Raw genomic sequence first — 14,759 nt, forward strand, 5'->3', positions numbered from 1 at the left:
GCAACCTCAAGGATAGTACATACCTTCGGGTCAGTACATTCCTCAAGGTCAACCCCAGACTCAGTACGTACCTCAAGGTCAACCCCAGTATCAATATGTACCTCAAGGTCAACCCCAGTTTCAGTACGTGCCTCAAGGTTATCAACCTCAAGGTCAGTACCCAACCCAAGGTTTCCAACCACCTTCAGGTCAATCATTTGTCCAAGGAGTTGGAAATGTACCGTTGAATTATCAACCCTACCCTCAACCCGGTTATGGTCCTCAATATGCTCAACCTTCTACGGGTCCATACCCCGGAATGAACATAGTGTGGGATCCATCTCAATCTCAACAGATCTTGCAACCGAATGTGCAGTTGTCATCTAAATCTGGACAACCTTTGGTTTCTCGTTCAACCCAGCAACCTGTCTAGCCTACTATTCAAACTTCTGCACCTAGTGTAGTTTCTCAGCTTGCGCCTAGTTCGCCCAAACTCTGCCTCAAATGACTACGGCAACTACTACAGCATCTGTTCAATCTACCCCGCCTATTTCTGGAGTATCGGCAGCTCCAGTTTCTACTGTTCCTGCATCAACTCCTCAAACATCTTTACCTCAGTCTGGACCTACAATTTAGACTTCGGTTCAGATGTCTGCAGGACAACCTGGTCGAAGTATGGTTGTCACAAGTCAACCTCAATTTACTTATCAACCGTACCAGGGACAGTACCAATTCGGTCCTACTGTTCAAAGCCCAGTCTACCAGCATTAACCATACACTGGATATACTTATCAGCAACCTCAACAACCCCAGTATGGTCCGGTTAATCCTGGTTTTCTGAGAGGATATAATATCCCAAATGCAATTCCAATTCCAAGTTATCCTGGATATCCTCCTCCTGGGGCTGGTCTTATGACCCAGGGTTTTTGAGACCCTAATCATCAGTTACCATTCATTGCAACTTCGGACTTGCCTGATTTGTCGCACCTTACGAATGATCCGATTAATTATCTTCCGTTTTGGCCGCCAATGCCGAATAAGTTGCCCAGTGATATCCCAAAGTTTGAAGGTAAATCGGGAGAGGATTTGTCAAACCATGTGATGACTTATCACCTCTAGTGTGCATCTAACTCCATTATAGATGATTCAATTCATTTACATCTTTTTCAACGCACTCTGATTAGTCTTGCAGCCAAGTGGTACATTGAGTTACCGTGAGCATATTTTTATAACTTTAGTCAGCTAGCCACTTCATTCTTAACTCATTTTCAGTTGCCTGTCAGATATGAAAATGGCACGAAATTATTAACTTCATTAAAATAGTCAACGTCCACTTATATTTTAGATCACATTCATGAATGGAGACGTCGACGGCGTTTAGTGAAAGTTTTTATTCCGGATCAAATCTTAGCAGAATGGTTTGTTAAATCATTATTACCTAAAATCACTGAGGATGTAGCTAAGGCAGGAGTTGTTACTGAAGAGCAAGTAATTTCTCAAGCTCAGTACCTCGACCTTGTTTATACACAGTCCGGTACTTTACACGAGAAAATCCCCGACCTTTCGAAACAAAATCAAATAACTGCAGCTCCTTTAGGGTCTCATGCCGCTGACGGTATGATTGGTTCAGTTAACACCAAAAGTAAGAAGAAATATTCAAATAATTCTTCTCCTATCATAACTCTACCAGATTCCCCGATAGGAGACTCTTCCACTAAAATTCCTGCCGATATTCATGTCGTAAAATCATCTACGGCCAAATCAAAATCCAGCAGTAAAAAGAAGGGGAAGAAGAAAAATAAGCAAAATTCGAAAGATAAATCAAATAAAACGGAATCTACTGATGAGAAACGTAAATGTCATTATCCTTGTATCATTTGTGATGAAGAGCATTTTACACGAGACTGCCCTCATCGTGCTGAGGTTGTGAAAATTGTCAAAGGTTCTCAAACGCCTGCTGTCTTGAAGGATCCTTTTCCTAGTCAAGACAGTAAGATGATTGGTTCTTCCTCCAATGCCTTGGAAGAAACCATAATGATGATGTCCCATGTTAGGATTGCGACACGATCGCAAGATTATGGAAGTAAAAGTCCTCTTGGTGGTAAGGAAGCAGAATCTTCTAATTCAAACCCATCAACTTCAACTCCTGGTTCTGATCCGCTACAGATCGAGAAACCTAACCCAGACTTAGTAATCAAACCGCCTGCTAAGGGTATACTTTGAAAGTCAGCTTTCAATCCACATGCAAGAGCTGCTCAGAACTATAACATTGTTGAAGATTTAGCTATTTCCCCTTTAGCAATGTCGGCTTTGGAGGTTCTGCAATCATGTCCAGAACAACGTAAATTGCTATTGTCGGCTATAGGAGCTGTTGATATTTATGACTTGAACCTTATAATCTTCGATTTAGAATATATTACACCTCGTTTACCTCATAAAATGGCTTTTCAGATTCCAATGTTAGTAAAAAACGGACCTTGCTTTAGAACTGTGATTGATGAGGGAGCTTCAACATGTATTATGTCGATCCAGTGTTGGATATCGCTTGGTTCTCCTACACTTAATCAATCCCCGACGATTATAAAGGCTTTTGATGGCCATGGGTTCCATCCTTTTGGAATTCTATAGGATTTACTTATAGGGGTTGAAGGAAAAACTGTTAATCTAGATGTGGAAGTGGTTGATGCCCCTCTAGATTACAACCTTCTCTTGGGTCGTAGTTGGTCTTACGCTATGACTGTTGTTGTTTCATCGGTATTTCAGCTTATAAATTTTCCTCATAATGGAAAGATCGTAACTATAGACTAGCTAACCTACTTTTCATTTGACACAGCCTCTTCTGAAAGTATCCAACATGTCGGCAAAACAACTATCCCTTATAAGGATGTTGGGGTAGGATTGGTTAAAGATTCTGGTTTACTAGGAAATTTTTCCTTTCCTCCTCCTAACGTATCGCCTTCTACTGCAACCATTCATATGATTTCATCAGACACTATTGTTTATGATGATCCTTGGATCGTACCTTCTAGGTCTGAGGTGGATTCATTTGGTGATGCTATGCCTTTGAGTCCCTATGAAATTGTGTATCAGGTTGTACAGTCATTTTCCGACCCTTCTTCAACTAGAATTGATCTAATGAATGTGGTCAATGGAGCATCACTTTCAACATCAAACTCAGGTTCAACAAACTTTTCTGAACTTGTTCATACTAATGAGAAAATTCGTGAACTTTTGTCTGTTGATGATTTACCATGGGAAGATCTTCATCATCGATCTTCATTTCTACCTGAGATTGATCATTTTGAAAATGGTTTTTCATCTATTTTTACCACTGATTATGTCAGGGAACCACAAAATCCATTGCAAAATCCTGATTCAGAGTTAAATTTGGGAAATATTTCTCGAACAATTCCTATTTACATTTCAATTAAACCTGGAATTGTTGAAAACATTCATATAGGTGCCTCCTGTACGGAAAATGAACTTCAAACATATAAGGTCCTATTTCAGGAATTCCACGACGTGTTTGCCTGGTCATATAAAGAAATGTCGGGAATTGATCCAGCAATTGTTGTTCATGAAATCAAAACTTACCTAGATGCTAAACCCATCCGGCAACGTTTGCATTAGATCCACCCGCAAAAAGCTGTTGCTATTAAAGCAGATGTTGAAAAATTACTTAAAGCAGGTTTCATTTATCCAATTCCCTTAACGGATTAGGTATCAAATATTGTTCCTGTTAACAAAAAGCAAGGAACGATAAGAATATGTATCGATTATAGAGATATTAATCGAGCCTGTCCCAAAGACAATTACCAAACGCCCTATATCGATCAAATCATTGATGATTGTGCCAATAGTGAAATTGTCTCCTTTATGGATGGTTTTTTGGGTTACAATCAAATTAACATTCTACCTGCCGATCAACAAAAAACGGCTTTTATTTGTCCATGGGGGACATTTTATTATTGCAAATTACCTTTTGGGTTGAAAAATGCCGGAGCAACTTTTCAAAGAGCTATGTCTTACGTGTTTCATGACATCAAGCACATTGTACAACCTTATCTCGATGATTTATGTTCTCATTCATTACATAGAGTTGATCATCTCACTCATTTATGAGCAATCTTCATGAGATGAAGGCATTATTGAATTAGGTTGAATCCACACAAATGTGTTTTCTGTATAGAAACAGGTCGTTTACTAGGATTTGTTGTTTCGAAAGCCGGCATTCGTGTCGATCCCTCGAAGGTTGAAGCTATTGTCAAATTGCCTCCTCCTTTGACTTTTCGCCAACTCCAAAGTTTGCAAGGGAAAGCAAACTTTTTACATCGATTCATTCCTAACTACGCCGAGATAACAAATGGTTTTACTAGGTTGTTGAAACAGAATACTCCATTCTTTTGGGATGAGATAACTGACAAATCTTTTGATGCACTTAAACACGCGTTGACCCATGCACCATTATTGCATCCTCCCAACTACAACCAGGATTGCTTCTTGTATCTCGCCGCCTCTCATTCCCCATCAAGATGGTGTTAGTTCAGGAAGATGAACTCGGTAGTGAACATGTCATTTATTACCTTAGTCGAACCTTGAATCTGACTAAGCTAAAATATTCACATGTGGAGAAATTGGCCTTGGCAGCTGTTCAAGTTGTCCAAAGATTTCATCATTACATCTTACTACGCAAAACTACTGTAATTTCTGATTGTAACCCTATGATTTGTATTTTGACAAAAAAATTGTTAGGGGGCAAGTATTCCAAATGGATTGTTATCCTGTAGGAATTTGACTTGGAGTTTGAAAAATCTAAGTCAGAGAAATCTTTAGTTTTTGCGGAGTTGATGTGTGACTTTCCGTGTGCTGATACTGAAATTGTGGTGGAAGAGCCCATTGTGGACAAATCCTTGTTTCTTATTAGCACTCTTGACCCATGGTATGGAGATATCATTGTTTATCTCCAAACCCAATCTTTTCGGCCTGAAATTTCACAATCTCAGAAACGAAAAATACGTTTCCAATCCCAACAATACAAGATTATTGGAGATACACTCTACGGTCGTGGGGCGGACTCTGTTTTCCGACGTTGTTTAAATCATGAGGAAGCTAAAAAGGTTTTAAATGGTTGTCACTCTGGGGCGTGTGGCAGTCATATGTCTAGGTATGCCACAACCCAAAAGATATTGCGCGTTAGCTATTTCTGGTCGTCTTTGTTTAAAGATTGTATTGATGCGCTCTGAAAATGCCACAATTGTCAAATTTTTGATCAAAAGATGTGTGCTCCACCTTCTCCTCTCCACCCTATAATTGTCGTCGCTCTTTTTTCAAAGTGAGGTATCGACTTTATTACATGTAACCCTCACTCGGCCGAGAGGCATGCGTATATCATCCTTGCGGTAGACTATTTTAGCAAGTGGGACGAGGCGATGCCTACATTTTCGGCAGATGGCAAAACGCTGCGATTTTCATTTTCAATCATATAATTACTATGTTTGGTGTTCCACAAGCGATTATCATTGATCATGGGCATCATTTTGAAACATCATGATGACTGAACTAACAGATCAACTTGGCCTGCGTCACGATAGTTCTACTCCATATTACCCATAGGCTAATGGTCTAGTTGAAGCGATCAACAAAGTTCTAGTCATTATGATCTGACGAATCATTGGGATTCATAGGTCGAATTTGCATAACATGTTATTTTCAACACTTTGGGCGTATCGAACCTCAGTAAAAACATCAACTGGTTTCACTCATTTCCAACTAGTTTACGGTTTGGAAGCTGTGTTACCCATTGAATGCGAAATCCCGTCATTGCAAATAGCCATAGAGTTACTCCTAGCCACTTCCGAAGAGGAGAAACGTTTGTTGTACTTGGCTCAGCTAGATGAGAATCAACGTGATGCTGCACTAGCAATCGAAACACATGCCAAACGAATTAAAGCTCAATATGATCGAAATGTTACACCTCGTAATTTTTCGGAAGGAGACCTAGTCTTACTATACGATCAAGCAAATGATAAGCTAGGCGCTGGAAAATTCGTACCTATGTGGCATGGTCCTTATGTTGTTAAGCGAAAGCTGGCAAAAGGGGCCTATGAATTGGTAGATTTTGACAGTGTCTCTTTAGGTAAGCCCAGAAATGGTCTTTATCTGAAGAGATATTATGCTTAAACCTAGGTGTGGAGATTTTAGTTAGATTAGTTTTCTTTATAGCTGGCGTGTTTTAGATTAGAAAAGTGTGCTTAGTTTAGAGAGTGTTTTTTTCATTATTCCTGCTTATCTTGATTTTTCTCTTGATATTGCAGATGTCAACGTCTCTTCAAACATACATTGGTTTTGTTGATGGTGCTTGTCGTAATACACGAAACATTTCTTCCGCAGCTTGGGTTATCTATTCACCCTCTGACGAGTTGGTATCTATGCATGGGGTAAGCCTCAGTCAAACAATGAACAACATTACAGAGTATAGTGCAGTGATTGAGTTATTATCTAAATCCATTTCATTTGGGATTCGGATTTTGATTGTGAGGTTAGATTCTGAACTCGTTTTATTGCAGCTTAATAGAGTTTATGCCATTAGAAATACGGTGTTATTAAGATTATTTTTGAGAGTTCGTCTCTTGGAACGTGAATTTGACTATATTGAATATCAGCATATTCCAAGATATTTAAATACATTAGCAGATGCAATTGCTTCTCGAATGTTAAGTGGACATTTGAAATAATCAAACAGTAAATTTAAAAACATTCCATAACATGTTTTACAAGATTAGCCAGTAATATTGATATAGCATAGCATAGAATTGTGTCAAATATACATCGTCTTCGATCATAGGTTGAAAAACACCTTATGATCGACAAAAATGATAGTGCAAAAAGCAAAAATGTCATATGAGTCTACAAAAGGCGATCATCCTATCACTGGTGATGATCACGATAAGGAACCACTACGCGGGCCACCCTACAAAGGAACATCCTGAAAGGTCCTGGGACCCCAATCATATAGCGTTGTAACCTAAGAGGAATGTCATCTATGCTAGTCTCTGGAATGTCTGTTGTCAAACGCTCTAGATGCTTTTCCAATTCGGCTAGGGTCTCTGTAGATTCGTCCCATGGGGCTGGTACTGCTGCAGCTAGGTGTCTCCTCTCATAAGGCCGAAGAGTGGCTGGTTTCCGTGGACCTACATCTGCATTTGAAACTTTTTACTATCAGTTTTGGGATGATTCAAAAATAAGAACAAAAAAAATTAAATTAGAAAATGTTGAAAATGAGTTTACCTGAGTCATCCCATTGCTCTCCTAGTGGAACAGTCATTTCTGCGTCACCACGATAATCCATCCCAGCATAAGGAAAATCCTAAATCGTGAAAACTTGGTTCTCCAACCAATGAAAATAATCAGGAGTAAATCGAACAACCTCTGAACCCTCCTCAGGAAGATGGGCCATAACTGCAACCCAATGCATCAACTTGGGCTCTCGGGGAAGTCCAGCTCCAATAGAAAGATGTTGTGGAACCAACATCGGGACCCTCTCTAGACCAAAGGTCACAACGAAGAAACCATATCCAAAGTTTTTCAGTTCTATGTTTTTTGCTCTAGTCAGTTGGCCTTTTACATTAGCCAACATAGCTTTGCACTAGTTGAAGATGGTGCCTCGATAACAGACTACTGCCATCCGCATTTGGGATCTGGTGGCCATATTGTTATAGACATTTTTGTGCCTTACAGCATGGAGCATGAAATGTCAATAATCTGAGGGATCCAAAGTCCCTAAACATGTTGTTCCTACCCCTAGAGGAACAAGGTCAGCAAACCACAGCACTTCAGATCAGTTCTCCACTGAAAAACACTCAAAAACAGGTCAATTTTGGATCAAAGCAGCTGCTCCACTAAGCATCTGCGCTGAATGTCAAAAGCTCTATGGTGTACCTGCGCTGCATAGCAAGTGCAACAAAGGCTACCTGCGCTGGGCATACTTTGACATGTGGAGGAATCTTTTCTCAATGTGCCAGTGCCCAGGAAGCTTCCAAAATGACACTTGGATCAGAAGATTCGCCTAATGATGAGTTAAGAGCTTCTAAAACTCCAAGTGGAAGGTAGAAACTCTGAGTGAAGGACTGAAGAACAACTGGAGTTGAAGAGGACAACAAGTCACACATCAAGCTGACTTATCTTCACTCCAAAACTCTATATAAGGATCTCATCCCATGGGATCTAGGAGGCCGGAATTTAGTGCAAAGAATTGCTGTTGGTTTACAGTTGAGAGTATTGGGTGATTGCTTGAGGGAGGTGAAGAGGAGATTTCTTTCCGTCGGGAAGGTGATGCTGGATTGGACCTCTTACGGTTGTATCACCGCCTGAACCTTACTTTCTTCCATTAATAAAGCATTTGAGGTTCTTCTATTCGCATGTGTTTCAATGATGTGTTGTCTTACTTGCGTATTTGATTTATGCTAATCCTTGAATCAATTATGAATGCATGCTTCTAGTTTCCTTTTCTCGTCTTGTTTGCAGGATCTTGTGTAGCTGGACCCGTGAGAAGACTTGGAGCTGGGAGCAAGCGGCAAAGAGAGAAGATTGGATCGACCATTTGCGCAAGACATCGGTAAGTGGATCTCTTCCTTTCCTCTTTTGCATGTCATAAAGAAGTAATCTTAGATAGCTTTGCTTCGGCTGTTGCTAAGGAACTATCACCCTTAGAGTGGGATAGGGTCATTCCGTGTTGGATACTTTTCCCCACAACACATATGCAGTGTTGCGCTCCCGCAGAGTCTAGTGACAGTAAATGCAATCACTTTGAGTTCACGACGGGAGATGGTTTTGATATCAATCCCTTTGTCCTTGGTTTGGGCATTACAAAACTCTAACCGGAGACTATCGGCAGATTGGCCACCTGGGCTAGTCCTGAATAGAGTCAAAAGTTCACCTCTCCTAGGAAAAACCAGTCAAAAAGTAAATGTCCTCTCGCTCCATTTCGAGCTGGTGGCCACCAATAATAAAACACTGGTCCTGTATATTCCACCTGTCCACCAGCCACTGCAAAAAGTCTACTTGGGTCCTCATGCCAGGTATGGCCCGGAATTTAAATAACCTGCATGCCTTCAATGCATCTATTGAAGGTATATGATTAATTGCGGCAAGGTCCACATCTTCGTGCTCCAGTTCCCGCCAACTAGGCATAGTGTATATCCTACATTGAAAGAAAAGGTGGATTAGAACATTTTAAATCAATGTTTTTGGGCGGAAATTGAAGAATTTGAAATTGTAAAACCTATGTCGCGGGGACCGCACTCTCCAGTTAGAGACAGTGCGTAGGTCCACACTCTTCCCAAATAGAAGGTGCGTGCCCCTGGCTCTTTCCTGTGTAGGAAAAAGTTGGGGTCCGCAGGTTTCGGAGCTGCGCCTGCGGACCCCCGTGAGCGGTCTTTTAAACTAAATTTTTCCTAAAAATCAAAATAGAAACCTAAAAACAAAATTCAAATGGTTGAAATGCAAGATAAAGTGATGTGGATTACCTGGAGGTGATGGTTTTTTATTCCAACAGATGGATTTTCCGCAATCTTCACGGGAAGTTTCTTACCCAAAAGCTCTCTTTTGTCACTCTGAAGTCAAACGGTAAAAATGAATTTACAAAAACCCTTTTTATAAGCATTTCTGAATAAATGAATTTTTAATTTGTTTATTTTTAACTTTAAAGAGGTAACTTTTTGATGCATTTTTATTTATTTTAAACAGGTATGAGTAATGTTTGAGTTTTTGTGCAGAATATCAGATTTTTTAGGCAAAATTGATCATTTTCAACAAAAAAATTGGAGTCATCTTCAAGCTCTTTTCTGACTCCTAAAATATGAAATGATTGTCGAGTTTTTCTTTTTAAGCTCGTTAAAACATAATTAAAAGGACGGTCCATTTACAACTCTTTTTTGACCGTATAAAAATAAAAAGATTGTCGGATTTTTGTCGTTTCAAATTCGATATTGGTTATAAAACGACATGTCGTTGATCGCTTTTTTACTTTTTCAGATCAGAGACACTAATTATGAAAAGTACTCCTTGATCGTAATGGTCAAGCGGTTCTCTAAAGTATTATTTTATACTTTTTCGGGCTTGGAGACACAAATTTATGAAAAGGACAACCATGGAGTTTTCTTAAGTTTTTCTTCTGACTCCCTAAAATTGAAAAACGCCGATTTTCTCCTATATTGGACTCGTTAAAATTTAATAGTAAAGGACCTATTCAATTGAAAACAGGAACAGACCACTCCTTCTTAGGGTTCGAATTTATAACCAAGGATGAGCTTATAACCAAACAAATGTTATCCTTCTCAAGCTTGTCAAAAATAAAGAGGTACTTGCTAGAAATGGTGGGGGGAAAGAGAGAAAGATGACCTTGTTTGTTATACTTTGTGTCTCAGAAAAACATTTAACCACTCTTGAACACGACAGTTTCTGTTCACCTGGGTTGGGAAATCCTTTGCCTAATAGTTAATCAAACCATATTGAAAGTCTTCAACCGATTTCTGGGTATTAGCTTTCGGTCAATTGTCACCAAACCATTTGCAGTGTCGTTATGTATTCAAGAGGTCAGTGCAAATAAACCATTCATCTGCAAAATATCTATCATCTATCCTGACCATCCCTGAGTCAGTACTTGCAGATTATATTTCTTCAAACTTGATCTATGATTTCGTGTTGTGGGCTTGCCTACGACGGATTGCTTTGTATCGACTTCAGCTGATTATCTAGAAAGATGATCTAGAAATCGTCAGTACCTTGAAATCTGCATGCCTCAATGGTAGGTTTCTCGCCTTCAATGACAGGTTGCATCATTGACCTTCGATCAGAGGATTCCAGGACATGTTCGACATCAACTCATATATTCACATTTCATGGATTGTACTGATTACTTTGAGATCCATTGACATTATTGGTGGTTTCTCTCACACTTGTTAACAGTTTACATCATTGACTAGTAATCAAGTGGTTTCTACCATGTTCGACTTCGACACATTCATTCACATGGATAGAATCATACTAGTTTAGGAAGCAGAAATCAAGACCCTGGATCTAGTTTCCACAATCCAGGTTGCGAGGAATTTTGTTATTCATTATACAGTGCACTATTCATAAACAGATGGTTGTGCCCATACTGTGTCTACATATGTCTATACTTGTGATGTATTACAAGATCATTCCTATATCAGAGCATTTTAGTTAGTTTTCTAGTCAATTTTGATCTGAGTATGGGAATGCCTACCTCAGCGATGATATGATCACATATATATATTTTGTATTGAATGTTTTTACAGGTTCCAACCAAGCTCTCCATAGGATGATCCTTGAAATGATAAAGTACTTCACTCTTCTTAGATGAAAAATATTATCTATTATAGACTTCACACTTTAGGGGGCAATCTGTTGCACAAAATATTGTCACCATGACATTCTGCAATCAGTGTGAGTCTATCACCACTCGTACTTTCCTCTTATGCAAGTCTTAAACCTCAGCTCTTCATGTCAAGCCTTGAAAAATGAGAGAAAGTCCTTGAAAATCTCTAAAACTCTGGTTTCACACTTTCTCTTAGCATTAATTGCAGTCCCGCACTCCCTGGTCATGTTCCCTGCGGACCTACCCGCTCTATTTCTGTGTAATGGGTGCAGACCCCTGTAAAAGTCAAAAAGGCGCAAGTACATTCTTAAAAACTCACTTTGGGTTATTTCTGGAAGCTTCTAGAGGGAATCTTGAGGTGGCAAGTTCGCTCCTTGGTTGTTCATGCATCCCATAACTAAAGGAGCTAACCCCTTGATGTGAGGAGCTTATCCCTTTGAAGGAGGACTCTATCCCTTCATAGGTGGACCTAGTAACTTCCTTCCTCTGCACTATAAAATGAGGCATTGGGCTAGTTACTAGGGAGGTTGAAAGCTGAATATTTTTTAGGGTAAATGTTGTTGGAATTTAGACTTCCTAATTGAGCTTGAGAGGAGAGATTACATACCTTTTGACCTCATTGGGAAGAGTGTGAAGCTTGTCAAAGTAGAGGATATTCTTGCTTGGACCCTAGGAGGAGCTTGTACAACATCAAGGCACCAAAGTTGTAAAGTTCTTCTTTGTTTAAAGTTAATACAATCAAGTTTATTTTTCTCAATAAGCTGTCTCTTATGGTTTATTTCATGAATTCCTTGATCATCATGATGAATATGATTTATTATATTGGCTATGCAGGTATTATTTGATGTGTGCTTGTTTGTGTTTGCAGGTTCTCAAAAGGAAACTCATTTGGACGGTCGAAGCATGGCTGCCACAAACTAGCGTTGGACTTAAGGTAGGGTCTAAAACACCTCTTGGCTTTTATTTATAAATCGCAATATTTAGAGAAAGGTAGAATTTGCTTGTTTTTCTTTTCGCTAGATATCTGTAGATACTAGGGAGATTGGTCTTGTCCACAAGAACGATTTATCCAACCGACACTTGGTTGTGTTCTTCCCCTTATTTTCTATTAATATGAAACTGCTAGTTCATTTTCCATTGATTTGTATGCTCATGTATCATCTATCTTAACATTCCTTGATCAGTTAAGTCGGTTGATTTTGAATATGTTATTGGTATTTGCATGCCTTGTTGTGTCTTGATCTCTTGTGTAGGTGCACAAACGCTGTGAGCAGCAGGAACGAGCCTGTGACACAAGTGATTCAAGGTCTTTAACAAAGGGGATCAAGATAGCATCAAAACAAGGTAGGCCATCTTCTTCATCTCTCATTTCAATTGTAGCTTAGGAAAGTGTCTCATAGATTGTCACTTAGGTTGCTAGACCTACTCATTGGGCTAGAGGGATCGTCTCTGTCCGCAGAGAGGATTTACCTAGACAATAGAAAGCTAATTAATTCTAATTGTTTTGTGTAAGTGCTTTCTGCTTCCAATGTCTACTCTCCTATTGATGGTGCTGGACTCACCAACATGTCAGAGGATCTCCATGGTAATAATTCCCAACTAGACCTTGGACTATTTGGTGTAGGAGTCCCAGCAGTGGGGTAGTATAGTATCGCCTTGACCGCAGTTGTGCGCAAGCATGAGTAAGATGTCCCTGTTGGTAGCAAGGGTGTGACATGCGCAAAAAGTTAAGGAAGGTGCATGAATGGGTCTAACACACATAACGTGGGTATGAGTGTGCCCTTTAGAAACCCGTGACAACACGCAGCTTCAAAGGGAACACGCAAGAAAGATACATCACAAGATGGAAACAAGGTTAGCCAATGATCCAAAGTGATGGTTAAACAACAACACATCTCGATAATATTCATACAAACATATATAGAAATCTCCATACATACATGCATAAACAACAAACACATATATCATTAGAGTAACCAAGATTGCTGAAATACAATAACAACATATGCATGAAATGTGTTGGCTCTATTATATTAAGAAAGTGAAAGCTCCAATCATACATAAAACAATGACCAATCACTATTCCTGACAATGTAATGTTATAGTTACTGTCGATTGCTCCTTGAAAGAGATATACTAGCTCTACACTATGGAGAAGCTAAGGCTTGTTACAATACACTCCAAGCTTTCTCTAAGATACACATATAAGAAGCTTGGCTCCCAAAATCTTGTACAATGAGTTATGAGGTTCTCTAAATAGCAAAGGGTGGGGTGACCCTTGAAATTCCCCTTTTTGACTCTTCGCCTACCGTCATGACTCTTCAACTGCTACATGACTGTTATATTCTACTATAGACAGTTGGTCTTTTATTGTTACAATATGTTACATTACAATCTACACATGTACCCATGTGACACAAAATATGCTTGAGAAAGCCATGCATTACATTACTAAGACTCAGACAGTTGTGGGAAGACCAACTCTTCGACATCCTCATGATGATCGACGATGGCGAACAAATGCCAAGCTAAATAGTCTGTTATGGTGTCTGTGTGCTCAATGGTGACATCCTGTTGAAAGTGAACTCTCGCCTTTGTTGCATCCAAGTACACTAATTTGGTAACTCGGTTCAACTCGTCTGATAACATGCACATAATAGCCTTGAGTACAACATACTGATGCATAGTGTATGCATGGATCTCCAAGTCTACGCTAGTGGCTACACGGATCAACTCATCAAGTACATGTGGAGTTCCAGTCAGACTTGGTTCTTTGACTTTTCTTCAGTGAGTATGTCAATAGATGGGATAGCGTGCGTGTGCATAATGACATCCATGCTTCTGAACGCTTGTGCATGTGAAGCCTGCAAATTGGTGATGAGCTGTGAGAGTTCCTCGTAGTTCTCGATCTAACTCTGGATGTGTGCCTTCAAATCTACTACCTTTAGCTTCATCATCTTTGGAAAATGCAATGGGGCTCCTTTGTACCTCATTGTCCATGTTCGCATGCGGTCAGCAGAAGTGTGCAGATTTGACAAGATGTGTGCTCTCCTAGCACAACGCTGCTGCCAACCGTTGAGATGGAAAACTAACTTATGCACGGTGCCAAATTTGGAATAAAACATCTGCATGACTGTCTCGAGGGACGATACTTCATCTAGTATCGCTCTCTTCAAATCTTCTCTGGTAGATGATGTAACCTGTTCTCCTCCCTGCTTGGCCACTTGTAACTCCTTAGCCATGCACTCATTCTCTACTATCAAGAATCAAACACTCGAGCTGGTGGCTTCGGCATATGCTCTGGTAACATCGGCCAATATTGTGGGATGCTTGCACACATCGGATACGATCACTTGTTCTTCAAAATGTGCAAGAGATATGT

The sequence above is a fragment of the Pinus tabuliformis genome, chromosome 9, assembly GCF_031772625.1.
Source record: "Pinus tabuliformis cultivar Carrire ecotype Pingquan chromosome 9, CPIR1, whole genome shotgun sequence".
In the NCBI taxonomy this organism is placed as follows: Eukaryota; Viridiplantae; Streptophyta; class Pinopsida; order Pinales; family Pinaceae; genus Pinus; species Pinus tabuliformis.